Genomic DNA, 18,907 nt, shown 5'->3' with positions numbered 1-18,907 from the left:
ACTCAGTTTCAGCGCTCAAAAGTTCGTGAGCTTCATCAGCTTGGCATAAATTCTTACTACGAGAATGGTGTCCTCTATCAAAGTCAAGAGTTAGTGGAAAACAGTGTCAACTTACAGGATAGCGTAATGCTCAACACCGCAGCGACACCACAAACAACCAATGGTTCCGAGTAACGGAAGCGACATTCCTTCACATAAAGACTAGGATTGTGGCCCTCTGTGGTCAGATATTTCTTTACTGTCATTGAACGTTGCATGACTGAGATGCAAACTAGTTGATACATTATTTCTTACACTTATATTGAAATATGATATTATTATTTTGCTAGAAACATGAGGGTCCAGCGACGATGCAATAAAGCAGATTAACGAATTATCTAGTTATGTATGGTATTCTTCACCATCTAAAATTTCAATTCGATGTAGTAGAAATATGGGTGGTTTCTTAGTAGGAATGAAAAACCGCTTTCGCGGACTTAGTGTCTCACGTTTAGTGTTTTTTTTAAGCAAGATTGGTTTAACATTTTGAGAAACGTCTTTTCATACATAAACAAGTATTATATTAATTGAAACTTACCGGTCTATAGACCGCAATTCTTCCCCTGCCTACGACACATTTTTGTCAAGGTTATAGCTATGATCTTTTATTCAATATGAATTACGCAGAACACCACGTTTTGCTTGCTGGTGATGTGAATGCCAGAACAGGACAAGAGCATTATTTTTAATGCTAACACAAATTTGCAAATACAATGTTTTTCATGATTTAGAAGATATATTTTGCAAACCCTCGTTTACGTGGCGTATAACAAGTGATTCCCATGTAAATAATTACTGTCGAAAGTAGCTAAATCTATGTAAAGGTAAAGGTTGTTATACAGGTGTTTGCTCCTAAGGTTGCAGCATCATTGACTATTATGTTGGTAGTTCTTAAATATTTGATATTGTGTAAGACTTGTTGGTTGGCAATTATTGCTCATCTTACCATTAACATATTCTGTTAAAACTAAAGAAAAACGCATATTACTTTGATACTTCAAACCAAAACCATGAACATATTATTACTATAACATACTTAAATACTGACAATATTGCCATTTATAAAGAAAATTTAAATCGTTAATAGATAATAATGGAATTACATATTGTTTTGAAAACACATTACTGCCAATAAACATAAATGTGACGAAATTTGAAGATTACCTCATTAATTGTAATACATACTCAATATACACGCAAAGGATACAACGTTTAAACAACTCAACTTGGTTTGACCAACACTGTCAGAATTATAAAACTGAAGTCAATAGGGCTCTGCAAAATTTTCAGCGCTATAAAAGTGTAAATAATTTTAATATTTATTTGTCACTTTAAACACAGTTTTTGAACTATTTGTAATAAGAAACGTTATGAATGCAAAACAGACGCGATACATAAGCTATATAACTCGGTTGACGACTAGAAAGCTCTTTGGAAGGACATTAAAAAGCTGCAAAAAAGGACATACATAAAAGAACTGTATCTTGTGAACAACAGTACGACAATTTTAACAAAAAATTAATTGACATACTCATGATACAGATGACACAAATTTTGATGTTAGTACTGTCGGAGGAAATGTTAATATTTACAAATGTCAAGATTATTTAATTCTCCCATCTCTTAAGGCGCCGTCGCGTAATAGATATGATGTTTGCCTAGTGACCGGTAGGTCACGGGTTCGATCCCCACTGTGGGAGGGTTCGTTAGATTTTCCCTATATACACCAAGTACTGGTTCTAGTCCCAGGAAACGGACTCGAGAGCGTTTCACATAAGCCTAAGGCTTTGTATGCAATCGAGCTAAAATAAATAGGTTTAAATTAATTCTCCTATCTCAGATCAAGAAATATTAGAGAGGTAAAATGCTTGAACCCTTCTAAAGCTAACTCTGGTGATTTAATAGCTTCACATTTCATATATAGTATTGATAGTATTCTACCTTTTGTTAATATTATTTTGAATAAGAGTTTAAGCACAGGTTACTTCACCCCGAAATGGGCATGCTCTGTAATGATACCGTTACATAAAAAAGGACCCACAAATAACAATTACAGGGGTATGACCCTTATAGATATGTTCAGTAAAATATATATCTATATACTAAACAAAAGATAAACGTTCTAGGTTGAAGCATATGGGCGCCTAACACATTCACAAGCCGGTTTGAGAAAAGGGTATTCAATAATTGATAACGCATTTGTTCTTTACGCAAAAATCAATGAATATTTATGTACATGTAGAAAAGGTAAAACTATATAAGTTGATTTTGTTGATGTGTAAAATAAAAAAGATAACATCGGCAGGGGGGGGTTACTATATCACACGCTTTTAAGAAATAACATCAGTGGAAAATTGTTACAAATGAAAGTGAAAACTCAAGTGAAATCTTATCATACTTTAAGTGACCAAATTAACTGTCCTATGGGTTAACGGCCAGGTTGTAATTCAAGTCCAAAATTGTTTTGTCTATTTATAAATGATTTATATCTTAAAAGCAAGCACATAAGGGGTATACAACTTATGCCATATCATCGTGAAATATTTATGTTTATGAACAAGTATTTGTTAATGAAAACTTATTTTCGCTCAATATTGTCAACGCTTGTAAGATATATTTTAACAGTCGTGGTCATAATATTGCAATGTTACTTCAAAATGGATAACCAATACCGGGTTTAAAATAGCTTGTGAATGAGAAAAATACCTTACAGTCATTTTAATTCGAAAAATTAAAAATATGCATCTGTCCGCTTCAGAACATCATCACATCAACTCATTATCGAACATGGGCGATACATAAAATTAAAACGAAACAAAATTGTATGTCCCTTGTGCAAGACTGATATTGAAAACGAATATCATTTCTTACGTGTATGTTTTTTTTTCTTTTAAATTTTATAATCAGCCAACAATCCACACATTTTATAACGATGCTGTAGAGTGGTGTTGAGTTGTATGGTTCAGAATGGTGTGGAGTGTTGTTTAAAAGAGTGGTTTGGTATGTTCTAGTTTTAGGTATAATTCTAGTCTAGCATAGTCTAGTAATCTAGTAAAGAACATTCCTGTCCATTCCAGTATAGTCTATTGAAGTATAGTCTAGTGTAGACCCGTTTAGTGTAGTTAAGTGTTGTGTAGTCCAGTGTAGTTGAGACTAGTCTAGTGTTGTCTAGTGTAGTGTATTCTATTGTAGTATAGTGTAGTGTAGTCTAGTATAGTGTAGTCTAGTATAGTGTAGTCTAGTGTAGTTAAGTATATTATAGTTGAGTCTAGTGTAGTAAAGTTTAGCCTAGCGAAGTGTATTCTAGTGTAGTTGGTTTAGTAGTGTAGTCTAGTATAGTGTAGTCTAGTCTAGTAAAGTCTTGTGTAGTGATGTCTAGTGTTGTCTAGTGTAGTGTTATCTAGTGTAGTGTATTATCGTGTAGTCTAGTATAGTGTAGTCTAGTATAATCGAGTGTAGTGTAGTCTAGTGAAGTGTGGTCCAGTTTAGTGAAGTCTATTGTAGTTAATATATTCTTGTGTAGTATAGTCAAGTCTAGTATAGTGTTGTGTAGTCTGGAGTAGTCTAGTTAATTCATGTGGAGCTTGGTGTAGTCTGGAGTATTCTATTGTAGTCTAGTCTTGTCTAGTGAAGTGTAGTGAAGTGTTGTCTAGTGTACCCCAGTGTATAGCAGTCTAGAGAAGTGCACTCTAGTGTGGTGAAGTCTAGTGTAATCTGGTATAGTCTAGTATAGTCCAGTATAGTCTAGTGTAGTGTAGTGAAATCTATTGTATTGTAGTCTAGTGAAGTCTAGTGTAGTGCAGTCAAGTGTAGTGTGTATAATCTAGTGTAGTATAGTGCAGTTAAGTGTAGTATAGTCTAGTGTAGTTTAGTGAAGTGTAGTCTGGTGCAGTGTAGTCTAATGTAGTCTAGTCTAGTATAGTGCAGTCTTGTCTAGTGTAGTCTAGTTTATTGAAGTCTAGTATAGTGTAATCTAGTGTAGTCTAGTGTGGAATGACATTAGACTATTGGTTAGCATAAAGAGTCTGACATATACAATTTTCCATTGTGTTGCAGTGCCCCAGATAATTATTTTGGAAATAGGGTTTTCACCTATTGATTTTGAAAAATAGGGTGATTTCATTCTTTTAATAGGGTGAAATGAATTATAGAAATGCATACCTTAAAATAATTGCTGCTTTACTTCTGTTGAAGCTGCACACTTGTATTGATTCAATTTCACTGTAAACTATCAAAATTAAGTTAAACAAACTGATGTTTCATAACATCTGAAATCCTTGAAACTGCCCATAATATAACCTTTAAACTTTAAAAAGAATCGATAACATGAATGATTCGGCACTTATTGGCTCTTGCTTTCTTGGTTCGAAAAAGTTAGCGATCGAATGATATTTTGGCGCAACAATCGCGGACGTCTTTCGACCTCTCTTAGACATTTTTATTTCGCATTGTAATGGAAACTAAAAGTACACATGCTTTAAAATACATGCACAATGAGCGGCGGATTAAGTCAGATTGAAAACGCATCTATGTCGTCGTACATAGTTTGGTCAGACGCTTAATTGAACTATGATATTTATTCCGGAGAGAGTTTGAATAACTTTGACTGATTTCCTGTTCCGTCATCCAGTCGCTTGCTGAATAAAAGCGTCGCCGCATTACGCTAAAGATCCCAAAGAGAAATACCGAAAATGAGCAAAGCATTATCGAAAGAAGCTATTAAATTGTGCGCATCGAATTTGATGAATTTGCGTAAAAGTCAAATTGGTTGCGTTTTCAATACGCCTGATATTGTATTTCTTTGCGTTTTAAAACATTTTAATAGGGTGAAATACGCAGATACGCAGCTTATCTGGGGCACTGAAGTCTGTTGCACACATGATTCCAAGAAGGCAGACAATGAAAAATAAAATAAAATGCTCAGCATAAATGATAATTAATGACTGACATCATATAATAAGTATGGATTTATGAAAAGAGTGTGTCCTTTAAGTTTAAAAATTAGATACAAATAACTATTTTTATGAAAAATGTATTCACTAAATGTCACAGAACGAGTGTTTATAAATTGAATTTCAGTCTACTCACGAAAAGAGATGCAACATGGTTTGACTTGTATGTTAGTGGATCTTTGTATAATCAGATTAATGTGCATATTCTGATTTATTATATGTTTGTCACTTTATTCTGTTTTCTGTACAACTATGTAAGTGAATGGAAGAAACTGAAGAGTAAAAATATTAAATTGATAAATTGATCTCAGTTAAATACATCAATAACACTAAAGTATGTATGTTTACTGGTGGAAATATATTGCCTTTACGATTTTGTTTCGTACATGTTTTAAAGTTTACTAAAGATGTCAATATAAATTATGTTAGCCTGGAGGGGAGGATAAGTTTTGACCCCGGAGGTACAATTAGAACAATATTCGTGATGAACCACAGGATGATGACTCAAAACAAACATAAAACCCCTGACCATTGCGGTTTATGCGAAAAATTTAATCAAATTATTTACTATATAAGTCTGTATTAAAGATGTCAAGTTTTTACCTCAAGGACATTATTTGAACAAACTTAGTTGAGGACATTTGATGATGATGCACACCATAATATGGTACGACCCTTATCCTTGCTGTTTCAAAAAAGAAGATTGTTAAAATTATTAACTATACAAGTCTCTATAAATAACGCGAATCCTTAGACGCAGGTAGTATTGACCCGAGGGGTTCATGATATGAACAATCTTTTTAGAGGACCGCTAGATAATATTACACACCAAATATTAAATGGTTGTGCCTTAAAGTTTAAGAGAAAAATTATTTTAAGTTATTTCCAATAAAAGTCTACATATATAACAAATGTGAACCATGAGGCGTTGCCATGTTTTAACCCCAGGGGCATGATTTGTAAAGTACTACGAGACGATGTAACACACCATAGATTAAACCTCTGATACTTGCTATTTTAAAGGAGAAGATTTCTTAAGTTTCCACGTTTAATATCTGTTTTAAGATCTGATGACTTCTTTAATTCTTCTGAAATTCTTTAATTTTATGTGTGTTTCATGCTGGAAGTCTTTAGTTCCGATGTTTACAAATATCAATTAAAAGCATTTAATGACAAACTTCAAAACATGCCAAAATCTGTAAAAACAGAATGATTGATATTTGTAGGTAAGTTTAGTAAGCAATACCATGAAGATGATGATAAACATACATCTACAAAAAGAACATTTGTGCTAATGTAATAATAAAACTAATAATAATAATAATACTTATAAAAATAACAATAGTACTAATTATAACAATAATAATATTTAATATAGATCTGTTAGTTATATGAAGAATAATGATGTTAATGATAATAGAAGCAATCATAATCATGATTGTCATAAGCATTTCAATCATAATTCCAACATTAATTATCGTAAGCATAGTCATTATTCATACTCATAAGAATCATATACAATGTACATCATCATGATCATTAAAATCAGAATAATTTAGGACTGTTTTACCTTCTAAAGCAAGGGCCTTGTAAAGATCCCTTCCCCCAATAGAAAGGCAGGCCCTTTCCCCAAAGAGAATTTCTTTAAATATTGCAATCTTCCCCAAATTTCAAGCGTATTTGGGTAACTTCTTCCCTTTTGTAAGTTTAATCGATATTTTTTTCCCAAAAAATGGAAGCCAAGGCCCTTTTCCCAAATCAAGAAAATGAAGCCTGTAATCAGAATCATAATAGTCATCTTTATATGCTTTGGCATCATACATATAAACATAGGCCAAGTCTTGTGTAGTGAAAAAATCTTTATAATTAATATAGGGAATGTCAACCAATCAATTCATGGATAAACAGGGGGTTTTCTGCTGTGTAAAAAAGGCTTTAAAACGGACCCGATCCCAAAACAAACGGACCCGATCCTAAATCGGAATAGTAAAAAAATATCCCATATCCAAAAATATATATTTACATTTTTTTTGTAATGAAGCGTCTGATGATTATGATACCCCAATTTTATTTCATAAACATCTAACAAAGTTTATAACTATAAAAAAAATCCAAATTGGCTTGGTAAAGAGCTGACATGTCAATATTTTTTTATAAAATCCCAATTTGGTCCATTTTGTCGATAAAATTTTCCAAAATTTGCCATTTTATCGGTATAAAAAATTCCAATTTGACCAGACGCCTTTTCACAAAATGGCTAGAAAAAAAACCTTGCATAAGCATTTCAATATACTATTACCATATTTTCTTGATTATAACACCGGATATTTGACCTCAGAATTACATAAAAAGTTGGGAACCAGTTTTAAAAGAAGGTCTTAAAATTAATCTACTAGTTTTTCAAAGATTCCTGAAGGTTAATGTTCACGAATACAATCATAAGACAGCTGAAAATAACAGTATACGCTCTATTTTTGTATAAATTGCTTATGTAATATGTACGTTTTGCTAACCTCAATATTTTTATATAAAACTTCTAATTGCATTTTAATCTTTATTTAAAATATGCATTTAACGATATCAGAGTTAAAAACAAAACAAAATTGTGTCCATGAACAATATTTGTGAAGTAAGTTAGACAACTCTAAAGATAGTTAGCATTGCCTCTAATCTAAGAGTCTTTGAATTACTCCCCTTTACGTAAACTAGAACACTTTTGATTATGCCATGAGTAGTCAACTAAAATACTAAGGCAGCACAAGATAAACAACTCAAAATTGGGCAAGTTTACCAAACTTGCAATCTCATATTATGACACATTTTGCAAAAAAACGAGAGTGGTAGCAACGGTTTTCTTAGTTTTTACGCGATGGACAGTGGTAATATATTTTTTCTTACATTTGGTGACCTAGTTTGTGGACGCATATTTTAGAACTCGGCCTAGAACATTTTTATATAAATAATCTTAACAACATGTTAACAACATATTGATTCTTAAATATGGTATCTTGAGTGGTAGCACGTTTTATTTAAGTTTTACCTGCTGACCTGGTTGTTGGCGTATGTGACCCAGATTCATACTCGGTCAAGATATTGTCTAAATAACCATTAAGACGACATTTTACCATGATTGAGTTTAAAGTGGCTTCTAAAGTTGTAAAAAGATTTTTCTAAGATTTGACCTGGTGACCTAGTTTTTAAGCATTGTAATTAGGCTTAAACTTTTTCCAACTAAACATTCTGATCAAGTGTTATACAGATTGGATGAATATTTATGTTCTCTAGGGATGTTTCAAGGTTTTTATAAGATTTTACTTTGTTGACAAGTTTTTAAACGCACTTGACTCAAATTCGAAGTCGGCCAAAAAATGTCAGGATAAACATCTATACCAAGTTTCATTAAGATTGAGTTACGATTGTATTGTAACCTGTACTTGCCCTCCTACCAGGGAAAATGTTTGCAATACGTCTGGTCCCATGATAGGCCTGGAATCCCCAATAGGCGGCATAGTGCATGTGCCCGCTGTTTTTAGACTCCCTACGAAATTTCTTAGCGGGATTACAAAATTACAGCTACCGCTTAGAAAATTTGAAGCGAGTTATGTCGAGATAAAAAGCGAATATTAATACGAAATTAACGCCAAATAATTCTTATCATGAGATGGGGTTAAACGTGTTGATGGTTGATCAGGTGCTGTTGTATAAAAGGGGCATTCTCATAAATTACTTTCGTGTTGATTGACCTGAACCGAACCATGATGCAACTTTGAATACAGTGTACAGCAGCAAGGCATGGAAAGTGGTCGATGCAACTTTGAATACAGTGTACAGCAGCAAGGCATGGAAAGTGGTCAAAGTTGAATACAGTGTACAGCAGCAAGGCATGGAAAGTGGTCAACTTTGAATACAGTGTACAGCAGCAAGACATGGAAAGTGGTCAAAGTTGAATACAGTGTACAGCAGCAAGGCATGGAAAGTGGTCAAAGTTGAATACAGTGTACAGCAGCAAGGCATGGAAAGTGGTCTCCCATCCTTCTAAATTGGATCAATCTATTTCCAAAATTAGGGATGTCGATTATATTTATTTTTATATTTATAATATTTCTTACAAAAATTCATTTAAGCAAACAGCGCAGAGCCTAATGAGACGCCGCATCATGCGGCGTCTCATCTGGGTCTACGCTGTTTGCCAAGGCCTTTGTGTTAGGCGCTAGGCATAAATGGATTAAGGAGAGCGAGCAGCCTAATACATCTGAATACTATGTTGTATTGACCGCACAAATATTTCAAAATATTTCAATGGCACATTGTTCTTCCAGTTTTATTTTCAATTCGTAAGTACGTCAAAGGATGCAACAAGTCCGCCTTTATTTACAATAAAAACACAACATTATGTTCAGCAATTGGTCAATTTTTCAGTATGTCACTTGGATCAAGGATGTGTACTTCTTAACTATCTCATCGAGTAAAAAGTATATATAGTGTTAAATCGTAGCGCTAAACACGGCGACGTTTTTCTGTTTACCACGCTTAATCGATATAAGATGTATTAGAGTTAAAACGTTAAATGCAATTCAAAATGTATAGCCATACAATGCTTGCGAATTAACTTTCATGTTTGGCAGTAGGCTGATCCTTATTGACAAGTGTCCAAATCTTACATGCTTCGGAACAGGTAAACAGAACCTATTCAGATACACGTTACTCCCGTAGTCGTTAAACTTTAGAATTGTAATTCACATCCTTGATCCAAGTACATAATTTAACTTAATTTAACGCCCGCAAACAAATAAACAGTGTGAAAACATCGCCAAAATATTGCATAGTAACGCAACGGCTATTAATTCAAAGTACATGTTTGGAAAGCATAAAAATCGCTTCGTATAATATAATTAAAGGTCTGTATGTAGTTTACATTTTATTTGTTAATCACGAACATTAATAATAATATCACTAGAAGAAAATAAAACCTTGTTCCTTAAAACATTTCCAAAATACGTTTCAAGTAGGGACAACACTATTAGCCAGATTAACCCATTTATGCCTTGTGGACTCTCCCATCCTTCTAAATTGGATCAATTTATTTCCAAAATTAGGGATGTCGATTATATTTATTTCTATATTTATAATATTTCTTACAAAAATTCATTTAAGCAAACAGCGCAGAGCCTAATGAGACGCCGCATCATGCGGCGTCTCATCTGGGTCTACGCTGTTTGCCAAGGCCTTTGTGTTAGGCGCTAGGCATAAATGGATTAAGGAGAGCGAGCAGCCTAATACATCTGAATACATACAGGGTTTTTGTGGCGCATTAATACTAATACCATGCGATCGGAGCTATTTTTATTGTTTGCGAATGCAGAATCTGGATGCAAAGTGGTTAAATTCAGTAACGGACTTTTTTGTTCGGTATATAATGTTACCTATGGGGCGAATTACAGAAGGCAATCGCTTCAAAAACCGTTCCTTTTATTTTATTCTTGTTTTTTTAAGGGAGCTATTAAGTTCCAACATTTACATTTATCAATTTAAAGCATTTAGTAATATTAATTGTGATCTTTCCCGTTTACGGAACTCGAAATAGTCCTTAAGAATTCCACGCAAAAGAAGAGTAACGAGACAAAATATCGCTTTACGCCTCTATTCAAATTTAATCAGCGTTCCAAATGTTACACATTCAAGTAGAACACAGACGGTTGTGTTCAAACTACAATTCTGGCTTCATCACTGTAAAATACCGAAAACAAAAATGGCTGCCATTTTGATTTTACAGAATGTGTAGAAACCTACGTGAAGTTGTGTAGATCTTCTAACCATGTTTATTTTCGTAAAGTTTAATTTGCTTCTATGACGAGTCAAAATTCTGGACACATTTCTTCATCGCCATCCATCTTTTCCATTTTAACGCACTGGATGCAATCAGGCGATTCTTTGTGAATAGACATTCTTTGATCGACTGACAAAGGAACGACTTATTCATCAAAGAAATTACCCTTTTAACTCAACATCGATTTCCTTAGAACAGTTAAAGAACAATTCGCTGATACTCTTCTTAAATTTAATCCATCAATTGTTCAACAAAACATCGCGTTATTCGAGTACGTTCGACATTTTAACGAAATCGAAAATGCAGTCTCACCAGTTTCATTCCAGTTTTATATTCCAACACTGTTATTCATATTCATAATCCATCGTAAACACATACAATAATCGTTCGATGCTTAAAAAATAATTAACTGTTAAATAAAAACCATCCAAGTCCGATTTGTTGTTGTCCTTAAATCCAAAGCGTCTAGCTTGTTTCGTCATTTAAATTACGTCACATGAGATACGTCATAAATTGCGTAATCAATTCAATGAAAATATAAGTACGGAAAGCTGGTTCTTCATAAATTTTAGTAAAGGACAAAAATAGTATGATTGTATGACTCAAAACCTGTGCCCATCTAAAATGTAGTATAAAAGAAAGATATATATTATAGACGTTAAATACTCGGCTGAGCCGGGCCGGGTAGTGATAATCTGCCTCAGGTCGCTAAAGCCCTCGGGCCGTTATGCTTCCTGCGGGCCGATTATCACTGCTCGGCCCGGCTCAGCCGTGTTTTAACCTCTTAATAATCCATCGCAAACACACACACTCGTTAACTCGTCCAAAGACTGCGTACCCAATGACCTGATTGACGCAATCAGGGGTGAAAGGCCAAAAAAGTAGTCACTATGTTCTAAAAATAACTGTGGAATAAACCTTATCTAAAAATAACCGTGGAGAAAACCTTATCTTTTCTTTATGAGACGTATTTGTTCTATAAAATCATTTAGCTGTGGGATAAAAGGATAATACAAAGAGTGTCATGAAATGACTTCCAGTTAATCAAGATAACTTTTTGAAAGTGAGCATTGCACTTCTCGCGTCTTGGCTAGCAAACTATTTTCTAAATATTGATAGACGAATCTACGGAAGCGCTGGAGGGACATTTTTGTTACTTGTTACGAGTTATTTGTTATTACTTATTAGTTAGTACTTATTTGTTGTGAGCTACTGTCTTACGCGGAAATCGGCCATTTTGAACATCGACACTCAAGACGTAGTGCGTGAGTCTCATTTATATTGTGAGGGTGGTTATAATTTTGCACAGCTATTAACAGCGATTCAATTTTGCAGCGCTAGTTAAAGCAATATAATTTTGCAGCGCTAATAAACGCGATGAAATATTGAAGCACTAGTAACTGATTTGCAGCGCACGTGAAAGCGCGATATAAATTTTCAGAGCTAGTAAGCACGTTATTATTTTGCAGAGCTAGTAAGAGCCATATAATTTTGCAGAGCTAGTAAGAGCGATATAATTTTACAGAGCTAGTAAGCGCTTAATAATTTTGCAGAGCTAATAAAAGCGATACAATTTTGCAGAGCTAGTGAAAGCGATATATAATTTTGCAGAGCTAGCAAGTGCAATATAATTATGTAAAGCTAGGAATAGAGATATAGTTTGTCAGGCTAGAAAGCGCGATGTAATATTGCAAATGTAATAAGCGTGTTAAAATTTTGCACAGCTGGTAACAGACATTCAATTTTGCAGCGTTAGTTAAAGCAATATAATTTTGCAGCGCTAAAAAGAGCGATACAATAGTGCAGCACTTGTAAGCGAGATATAATTTTGCAGAGCTAGTAAGAGCGATATGCTAGTGCAGCGCATGTGAAAGCAATATAATTTTGCAACGCTATCTAGCGTGATATAATTTTGCAGCGCTAGTAAGCGCCATATAATTTTGCAGAGCTAGTAAGAGCGATACAATTTTACAGAGCTAGTAACAGCGATATGATTTGTCAGAGCTAGTAAGCGTGATGAAAATTTGCAAAGCTAGTAAGCGCGTTATAATTTTGCAGAGCTAGTATGAGCAATACAATTGTGCAGCACTAGTGAAAGCGATATAATTTTGCAGCGCTACTATGCCCGACATAATTTCGCTGCACCAGTAAGCACGATATAATTTTGCAGAGCTTGCTAGAAAACATTTTTGCAGAGCTGATGAAAGTAATATAATTTTGCAGCGCTAGCAAATGCGATATCATTTTGCAGAGCCTAGTAAGAGCGATTTTGCAATGCTAGTAAGCCGGGTGTGTATAAAACGCGGCATTTAGCGCAGACTGCAAATTGCAGGCTGCGTTATCGGGCCATAAAACGCAGCCAATATAGACATCGTTGCAGTCAATATAGATATCGTTGGAAAACGCAGGCAATATAGACAAAGAAGGAATACGCAGACGATATGCAATATAGTTTATGTGCTATATTTAACTAATTAATTTATTGCATTTCGGTGAATTTATGAACCATGGACATTCTAAAAATGAATGTGCTATATTTAACTAATTAAATACTTGTAAGTTGTATTGCATTTCGTTGAATTTATGAACCAAGAACATTCTAAAAATGAATATCAGTCAATTTGAAGTTGAATATTATACCGGAAGGTTTATTTCACAAGATGTATACGATATATAAATATAAAAAAAATATAGTTGTAATAAAAAAAAATATGACTGTATATACACATTTTATTGCGTGAAACTTATTCGAATAATAGGAAATTCTAATTTAAATTAAGAGCGATGGTTATCCCCATTTGTTTAAAATAACGAAATATTAAAGCTTTATACGTTTTAAACTCATTAACGAATACGCAGCTTTTAGCGCAGACAATATATAAAAAAAACAGATTAGGTCAATGTTTCGCGATGATGGGCAAAATTGATTTTAAATAAAAACTATCTAGCATTTAAGCCGTTGAACTAATGAAATTGTATTGAGAATTTATTTATATGAATTTAGGAACCTAGATGTTCTGTATCAAGATGAAGACATAATGTGTTTTTATGAGCACAATTGAATAATTAAAATTGAGATAATATAATTGTATAACTGTATGTATATTTAATGTATGCATAGATTAAACGCAATGTTGTTTTCATCGAAGCCAATATGGACATCGCTGCAAATTGCAGGCTGCCTTATCGGCATAAAACGCAGCCAATATAGACATCGTTGCAGTCAATATAGATATCGTTGGAAAACGCAGCCAATATAGAAATAGAAGGAAAACGCAGCCAATATAGACATAGAAGGAATACGCAGCCAATATGGAAATAGAAATCAAAAACTTGTGAAATTTTAAAATGAATGACTCTGTATCAATAATTCGAAGGTTTTAATTAACATTATATGTATGAAAGTATATAAGGTCCATATTATTGTAAAACTTTTAACCTAATATATTTTCAATCGGAATATCGAACAAGTTGAATTTAATCTTCAAAGCACACAAATGTAAACGAGTTTAAATAAAAGAATACTAATTTGTATTAAAATAATTTTTTTAATGATATACACATTTTACACATTTTATTGCTTTCAAGTTATTTAAATAATTAGATTTCTACTTGAAATTAAATGCGTAAGCAGGAAGGCAGCTGACAGCGCAGCATATATATATATGGAAAACGCAGCTTTTAGCGCAGCCTATGTAGATATGGAGGCAAACTAATTAGGCAGGTTTCGCGCGGGTGGTCATTATTTAGGGTTATGGAGGTTTCGGTAAATGACAAGTTCGGTAAATTGATTTATATAGTAAAAGCCGTGGAGGTTTCGGTAAATTGATTTTATAGAGGAGGTATACCTACAACGAGGTGTTAATGACACCTATTATCGGCTTACAATAACATTAGGGGCATTTATTTGCAAACTGTGGATTAATTTTGATGTACATTAATTGAGTTGTTTGGCACTAATTAATTTATCTGTTTAAATGTACGGACTTGATTTTATCAAATTAAAGATGTTTGCAAAGTGTTATTATTAATGATCCAGGCTTGCAACCTATTGATATTCTAACCGATGGAGGTAAATTATATATTAAAAGTTTATCTTTAGGTCATGATCGTTTTGTATTTTATATATGTTTTTTAAACAATTAGTTGATAAAAACCTTAATTAAAGCGTATCAGTTAAAAAAATATATAATAATGTGGCTCTTACAAGAGGTGGCCTCCACGTGGCAAGAGCTGGGCAACATATTCATTATGTTAGCAAACTACCTCATGTTTATATAATGGTTAAGTTTCGGTGGTTTAAAATACTAAGATCAAATATGTTTGTTTCTTATATAAATAAATTTCTTGCTCCTTTTTCCTACAATCAGGTCAGCACATAAGGTATTATTCTTAAAATAATCTAGATATGTATGTTTAGATCGTGAACATGCTTTAAAGGGATCTTTTCACGCTTTGGTAAATTGACAAAATTGAAAAAAGTTGTTTCAGATTCGCAAATTTTCGTGTTAGTTATGATATTTGTGAGGAAACAGTAATACTGAACATTAACCATGCTCTAATATAGCCATTATATGCATCTTTTGACGATTATAAAACCTAAAAATTATAAAGCGTTGCAACGCGAAACGATTGAATAATTTGGAGAGTTCTGTTTTTGTCGTTAAATTTTGTATAACTACGAAGATTGCTTATATAAGGTATAAAATACGTGACGCATGTATACTCGGCGGAATAGCTCAGTAGGCTAAAGCGTTTTTACTTCAGGACTCTGGCAGGACTCCAGGGGTTACTGGTTCGAAACCTGCTCCGGGCAATGTTCTTTTCCTTTTTTTAATTTTATTCTTGATTTTTTACTGGAGCTTTTACGATCCAATGTTTACATTTATCAATATAAAGCATTTAATACATAAGTTAAAAAATGCCAAAATCTGTGGAAAGGCCCCTTTAACACTGGTGGCCGAGTTTTTACATACACGACCAGTAACTTTCAAACTGTGAAATAAACAAACGTTTTCCTTCTTTAATCATGTTTACAAAAAATACTGGTGGTGACATCAAAGGATGTTTATTTGTGGTAAAAATAACATTATTATGTAATTGGGTAATTATAAAATTATAATGGTCATTGTCAAATAAGAAATGATCATCAGCCACATCAATGCCCTGGGACCATCCACAGCGGTCCACCACATGCTCGACGACGACGAGTCTTGAACGATGAACGACTGATATGGTTGAAATGTAACATTAAATTGAATTGTGTCGTACATGTATCTCATTTGTATTAGAAATGTAATTAAATTAAATCAGCATGCGGAAAATCTGAATGATAATAATGTGTCGTATTAATATTGTAGTGTGTCAAAAATGTATCTTATTAATATGTGATTACTCCCTCATTATTGTTTTAAATGACATGAAATATTCAAATATATATATTGTATCCATGTTTTACTTGTTGCTAAATAAAACGGATTACAAAGTAAATCAGTTATTATTTTTTATTGAACCGATTTGTTAGGCAAAAAATGATATCAGTTATTTTGGCCGTAAAACCCATTGTTCCAGTACAGTAGCCAGGTGCCTGTGTATTAAGTTGATAAGATAATGATCATCACAGCAGCTTGCTATTACACAGTGTATTCATTCTGCTGGCGTTGTGTTAGATGTCATTTTTTATCAGTTTTCAATTATGTGTATCTCTTCGCTTAACTCAACGTTCAATGGCACGCGCACTTAACATAATTATAAAACATAACGCGTATCATTATATTACTTTTTATTAATTACGTACACGTATTAAATTTTATATATTGTTTTTTTTCTTGTGTTTTTCTCAACCAGAAAGAAATAATAAAACATATAAATAAATATAAAATTCAACATGAAATCATTTTTATTAAATCATATTTTACAATAAACTTTTTAAAATAGCATTAAACTTACATTGATTCCGCCATAAATCATTACTTCTTATTACTATTATGTTACTATTATGTTATTTAAATAAAAGCACTAATTAAAAAAACAACAGTATTGCGTTATTTAAATCGTAAAATTAACCAAAAATTTCCTAACAGAATTCGTTTTTCAGAGGTAGCTCATTCATTTCCCTTGATTCTTTACCTTAGGCATAGCATTAATTACTCAACTCAAAATTAATCCACAGTTTGCAAATAAATGCCTCTAATGTTATTGTAAGCCGATAATAGGTGTCATTAACACCTCGTTGTAGGTATACCTCCTCTATAAAATCAATTTACCGAAACCTCCACGGCTTTTACTATATAAATCAATTTACCGAACTTGTCATTTACCGAAACCTCCAGCACCCATTATTTATATTAAATGATGAAATATAAAAGCATTATACGTTTCGAACTCAGTAGAGCAATAAAGAATTGGATTGTACCTTGTTTTGTGTTATCATCCATAAATTAATCCTCATCCAAGGGAGAAAATGGAGCAAGCATATTTCTGACACGTGAATAAGTTTTATTTTGCCATGTTAACTTGTTAGAATTGAAGAACGATATGAGGAGCTTAAGAATAAACAAAAGACCGTTTGAAAGAAGTGTTATACATGTTAAACCAGGGGTCTGTTACAGTGTCTGTCCGATTATCCTTTATTGTGGGATAGTGCGTTCGAAAAAGGTGCGAAATCTGTCAACTTAATATACAAATATAATGAATGTGACACCTGTTGACTAACTTCTCAATATTTGACATTTGTAGACGTTCGAAGGACGCCGGTCACCGAGGTTTTAACTGCACTTAATTGGTCTGAAGGCTTATGTATCTTATGTTCGTAGATATGTCTGTGTAGTTATGAAAATGGAGGTCTCACAAATTTAATAAATTAGTAATTCATTTGCACGTTATGTAAACGCCTGTGTTACTCAACAAATATAAGCAATGCAAATTTGTTTAAAATAATTTCTTTTCCATAATTCTATCAGCAACAACAAAAATAGTATAACAATAACAAGAGACTTCCTTTAAACAGAATAAACAATACAAGCGGAAAGTGTCGTCCAAATTAGCCTGTGCGGACTGCACGGCAACAACAATAAAAGTGAAAAAACAAATTAGCAATCAACAAAAAAAGCAATAACCAAAACACCAGCCAATAGAATCACAATATAAACAATGCAATTTCTTAGTACATGTACCGTGCAGTCCGCACATGCTAATCAGAGTCGACAGTCTCCGCCCAAACTGGATTTCCGCTAAGAAGAGACTTCGTTTAAACAGAATATACAATACAAGCGGAAAGTGTCGTCCAAATTAGCCTGCGCGGACTGCACTGCAACAACAATAAAAGTGAAAAAACAAAATAGCAAACAACAAAAGCACAAGCCAATATAATCACAATATAAACAATGCAATTTCTTAGAACTGTGCAGTCCGCACATGCTAATCAGAGTCGACACTCTCCGCCCAAACTGGATTTCCACTAAGAAGAGACTTCGTTTAAACAGAATATACCATACAAGCGGAAAGTGTCGTCCCAAATAAGCCTGTGCGGACTGCACAGCAACAACTATAAAGGTGAAAAAACAAAATAGCAAACAACAAAAGCACAAGCCAATATAATCACAATATAAACAATGCAATTTATTAGAACTGTGCAGTCCGCGCATGCTAATTAGAGTCGACACTCTCCGCCCAAACTGGATTTCCGCTAAGAAGAGACTTCGTTTAAACAGAATATACCATACAAGCGGAAAGTGTCGTCCCAAATTAGCCTGTGCGGACTGCACAGCAACAACAATAAAAGTGAAAAAAAAGCAAACAACAAAAAGCAATAACAAAAGCACAAGCCAATATAATCACAATATAAACAATGCAATTTCTTAGAACTGTGCAGTCCGCGCATGCTAATCAGACTCGACACTCTCCGCCCAAACTGGATTTCCGCTAAGAAGAGACTTCGTTTAAACAGAATATACCATACAAGCGGAAAGAGTCGTCCCAAATTAGCCTGTGCGGACTGCACAGCAACAACAATAAAAGTGATAAAACAAAATAGCAAACAACAAAAGCACAAGCCAATATAATCACAATATAAACAATGGATTGTCTC

At 33.5% G+C, this 18,907-nt stretch overlaps 2 protein-coding genes across 8 annotated transcripts in view; one reads left to right on the top strand and one right to left on the bottom strand.

The window, feature by feature from the left end:
- LOC127834725 (deoxyribodipyrimidine photo-lyase-like) overlaps positions 1–18,907 on the top strand; it is a 137,685-nt gene that overhangs the window by 54,273 nt on the left and 64,505 nt on the right. The gene's annotated exons all lie outside the window — the stretch shown is intronic.
- Positions 1–18,907, bottom strand: part of LOC127834731 (xylosyltransferase oxt-like) — a 43,721-nt gene that overhangs the window by 12,646 nt on the left and 12,168 nt on the right. The window contains exon 1 of one of the 2 annotated variants that reach the window (XM_052360763.1): positions 11,131–11,277. The exons of the other annotated variant lie outside the window; for it this stretch is intronic. The gene's annotated coding sequence lies outside the window, so the exon portion shown is untranslated. Of the gene's footprint in view, positions 1–11,130; positions 11,278–18,907 lie in introns of those variants that run through there. 2 annotated transcript variants of the gene reach the window in all.

The sequence above is a fragment of the Dreissena polymorpha genome, chromosome 6 (genome assembly GCF_020536995.1).
Source record: "Dreissena polymorpha isolate Duluth1 chromosome 6, UMN_Dpol_1.0, whole genome shotgun sequence".
NCBI classification, from domain to species: Eukaryota; Metazoa; Mollusca; class Bivalvia; order Myida; family Dreissenidae; genus Dreissena; species Dreissena polymorpha.
This window is presented reverse-complemented; position numbering and strand designations above follow the sequence as displayed.